The sequence below is a fragment of the Suricata suricatta genome, chromosome 4 (genome assembly GCF_006229205.1).
Source record: "Suricata suricatta isolate VVHF042 chromosome 4, meerkat_22Aug2017_6uvM2_HiC, whole genome shotgun sequence".
NCBI classification, from domain to species: Eukaryota; Metazoa; Chordata; class Mammalia; order Carnivora; family Herpestidae; genus Suricata; species Suricata suricatta.
In genome coordinates this window covers 158,217,236-158,221,393 of record NC_043703.1, presented here as the reverse complement: position 1 = coordinate 158,221,393, position 4,158 = coordinate 158,217,236, and the positions used below count along the sequence as shown (strand labels likewise).

The 4,158-nt window shown below is 58.0% G+C and overlaps 1 long non-coding RNA gene across 1 annotated transcript in view; it reads left to right on the top strand.

The window, feature by feature from the left end:
• The first annotated feature begins 1,334 nt into the window (after positions 1-1,334).
• Positions 1,335-4,158, top strand: part of LOC115289208 — an 8,976-nt gene continuing 6,152 nt past the window's right edge. The window contains exon 1 of the long non-coding RNA XR_003907469.1: positions 1,335-1,552. This is a non-coding gene — a long non-coding RNA (uncharacterized LOC115289208). The remainder of the gene's footprint in view (positions 1,553-4,158) is intronic.

Sequence of the window (4,158 nt, the reverse complement as noted above, 5' to 3'; positions counted from 1 at the left end):
AGGTATTCCAGACGTGGGCACGGAATCAGGTCTGGCCAACTATCTATCTAGCTCCTCCTCACTGGGTCTGCACGGGAGGGGCCCAAGCCTGAGAGCTGTCCCCTCTGCTGGAGAGCCTGGGGACAAGGCGGGTCTTTACCCTGGGTCGTGGAGGGGCAGAGAGGCTGGAGTAGCCCAAGGACACCTTTACCATCTCAAGGGCTCCCTGCTGAAGAGCAAAAGAGGCTGTCTGGAGAGCGCTTGACAATGACCCACCTAAGGACATCACTCGCGGGAGCCCCTAATCCAGCTGTGTCTGGATCCGCACCCTCCGCGCCCGCCCCCCCCCCTTCTTAGCGGCGTGAACCAACACATTCCCTTTGCTGCTTCAGCTTGCTGGTGCCTAGTTCCTGTCATTAGCAACCAAAAGTGTTCCAACTAAAAATACACTAGGTATTTTAACGTCTTTAAATCTTGCTCTAAATTATGTATCGCTCCTTTAAATATAATCATTAGTGGTGGGTAATGATTTATTTTCAGGTCTTTTAATAAAATGTTCTGTTTCATAGGAAACCCTAATTGAGTGGAGAAGCATTTAATAAAGGCGGCTTTCTTTGCTCCCACACGCCTCAGGAGGCCTAGCTTGAACCAGCCCTCCGTGACCACGGTAGGGCTCGCTGGGAAATAAGCCGCCCTTGCGGGGGTGGGGGTGGGGCTGTCCTTGAAGGCTGCTGATGGCGAGCGGGGAATGATGGAAGCCCAGGCGGGGAGGCTGTGCCCTTCTGGGTGGGGTCCCAGTCCCCCCCTGGGGAGGGAATGAAGGCAGCTCTGTGTCTCAGGCCTCCTGTGGGTCAGGCACCTGCCGGGTCCCTAGATGCACTGGGTCTCTCCGTGCTCAGCAGGTCACCTCCTCAATAGCAGGTGTCATTGTCTCCGTCTCGCTGCCCAGAACCAGAGCCTCGGATGCCGCTGATGTCTTTGCCTGGTGGGTGGCAAAGTAGGGACTCAAAGCCCAGTCTCCCTGCCTTTTTCCGTGTGCCCTTGTGGGTTAGAGGGACATCCGTCATCTCCTAGGAGGCAGCAGGAGACGGATTGCTGTTCTCAGCCTGAGGACAGGAGTGTGAGGGGCCTTGCCCAGGGGACTGAGGATGTCCCTGGGATGCAAAGTTTCATCGGGTGCCCTCCCAAGGATATGTTGAACTCCCAATCCCCGTGGCTTTGTTTGGAAATTGGGTTTTTGCAGATGTAATCAAGATTAGGTGAAGATCGTACTGGAAGAGGTCCCTAATCCAAACTGACTGGTGTCCTTACAGGAGGAGGGGAGGGATGCAGACACAGAAGGACGACCTCGTGAAGACACAGGCAGACATTGGCCTGAGGAAGGCACCGCCCAGGAACGCCAGGGGCCACCAGGCGCTGGAGGAGGCAGGAAGGATCCTCTCCAGGAGCGCAGCCCTGCCCAAACCTTGGTTTTGGATTTCTGCTTCCAGAACAGTGAGACAATGCGTCTCCAGGCCTTGAAGACCGCCCAGTCTGTGACACTTTGTTAGCCCCCGGGAAACCCTCACACTTGGTAAGAACGCGCAGCCGAGGACAGAAGCAGGGGGAGGGACCGAGGGGTGCGCGGGGTGGAGGCGAGCCCCACTGCCCTCCGCGGCACCCCCCCCCCCCCCCCCCCCCCCCCCCCCCCCCCCCCCCCCCCCCCCGCACAGGCGCTTGTGTCAGGAAGACACAGCATGAGTCAGGGCGGGGCCCCGAGGAGAGGCTCCGCCCACGAGGAGGCGGTAGGGCCCCTCCCCCCCTTCCCCGCCTCTGAGGCGGGAGGCTGTGGCGCCAAGAAAAACCCAGATTTCACTCAGCAGACGTCCATGGTTCGGGAGGAGGAAAGATGCGTTCAAGGCCAGTTTGTACCCCAAGCAAACGTGCCAAGGGACGCAGGGCCCTGAGCAGAGAGACAGAGGTCCCCTCCCCGGCGAAGCAGGGCTAAGATGGCCTTTCTGCAGCTTTGGGCTCAGAGTGGCCCGCGTCACGGGGCGCCGGGAGGAATGCAGCGGCTCAGGGTCCCCCGAGATCACTTTCTCCAGTTCCGCAGGCCTGAAGGGTGTGGTGAGAGCGGCGGGGTTACCCGTGAGCACCTCAGTCGTAAGCCGTGGACAAGGTGGGGAATGTCGTCCTCATTTTGTAGAGGACCAAAATGAGAGGCTAAGTGACGTGCCCAAGTCCCAGTGCTGGCAGGAGGTGGCTCAGAGCCCTTCGGCCCCAGGCCTGGCCCTTCTCATTGCCCCCTGCCATGGGCACTAGCGTGAGCTGTGGCTGCACCCCGGCCCTTTGCCAGGCGGCGTTTATGCCCGGGGCCTTCACTCCCCCCCAGAGAGGTCCCCACTGCCAATCTTACCGCAGAGGCGAGAAGGTTGGGGGGCTCATGATGTGACCAGCTGGTGAGAAGGCCAGTGAGAGGCGATCCCAGGCCTGCCTGGCGAAATGCATCAAAGGGGGACCTCTCAGTGGGGGCGCCTGGGTGGCTCAGTCGGTTAAGCGTCCGACTTCGGCTCAGGTCATGATCTCACATCTTGTGGGTTTGAGCCCTGCGTCAGGCTCTGTGCTCACAGCTCAGAGCCTGGAGCCTGTTTCCGATTCTGTGTCTCCCTGTCTCTCTCTGCCCCTCCCCTGCTCACGCTCTGTTCCTCTTTTTTTCTCTCAAAAATAAATAAAACATTAAAAAAAAAAGAGTAGGTGAAGGGTCAGAGGAAGGGGGGCGGCGGGGCCTGAGGGGCTGCTCTCAGCTCTGCAAAGCACTGGGGCCTGTGTCCTCCTGGGCCGCCCACGCCTGCCGGCAGCTTCTGAGATGGGCGGGGACAGCCAGGCCGAGGGGGAGGCCCGGCCACAATGGGGGCCCCGCGTCTCCCTCCTCCCCTCTTCCTTTCTTTCCCCTTTCTTTCTCCTCTCTCCCCCTCATCCCTTCCTTCTACAAACGCTTTCTCTCTGTTTAGATGGTGTCTAAAACCCAGATGATGGTAGAAATTACTGTTCTATTTTTGATGGGCCTTTGGCTCATGTTGCTTCTTGCCCAGGCCCTCCTTTTGTATTATTTGGTTAACATAAAGAGTGCTGCTAAGAACATTCCAGCACCCCGTTTTGGTGCACACATGCACGCACCTCTGTTAGGTGCAGACACAGATTTCAGAAGGCTCTCCCGTCTCCACGGAGATGAAGTTTGACCGTTGTGAGAGACTCGCAGGGCGTGCTGGGGCGCGCCGCAAGACGACCCTTCCCCTCAGCTCTGGAGAAGCTTCTGGAGAGGCTTCTGGAGAGCTTCTGGAGAGCTTCTGGAGAGGCTCTGGAGAAGCTTCAGCTATGGGACCCCGGGCCTGGGCCGCCTCTGGGCCGGCGGGGCTGCCTGCCGTCAGGGCCCTGCTCGCTCACTACTGCCTCAGCTGGCGAGCTGACCCGCGGAGGTGACAGCCGATTAACACTGATGAAGCTGTCACAGTGAGAACGGAGGCCACAAGGCAGCAGGCGGGGTCCCAGAGGCCTGTGGCTCGGCCCCTGCCCCGTGAAAGTGTGTGCGCACGTGGGTGTGTGTTTATTAAGAGATCCGTTCTAGGGATTTGACCTGGGCCACTGTGGAGGCCGCTGAGCCGTCTCCGGAAGCTGTTATCTTTGTGGCCCTGCTGGAGCCTGAAGACCCCCAGGACAGGCAGGGAGGAAGGGAACTGAAGTCCCCGGGACAGATGCCAGTCCCGTTGCCCCTGACCTTGGGTGTGGGTGTCCCCCAGAAGCTGCACCCTTATCCAAGCATTAAGCATAGACACTATTTCTTTCATTTCCTTTCTTTTCTTAATTGGTTAAAAAAATTTTTTTTAATGTTTATTTTTTTCCCATAATATTTTATTGTCAAATTGTTTTCCATACAACACCCAGTGCTCTTCCCCACAAGTGCCCTCCTCCATCACCACCACCTCTTTCCCCCCCTCCCCCTCCCCCCTCAACCCTCAGTTCATTCTCAGCATTCAATAGTCTCTCAAGTTTTGCATCCCTCTCTCTCCCCAACTCTCTCTCCCTCCTCCGCTCCCCCTGGTTCTCCATTAGGTCTCTCTTGTTTTCCTGCTAGACCTATGAGTGCAAACATATGGTTTCTGTCCTTCTCTGCCTGGCTTACTTCACTCAGCATGACACCCT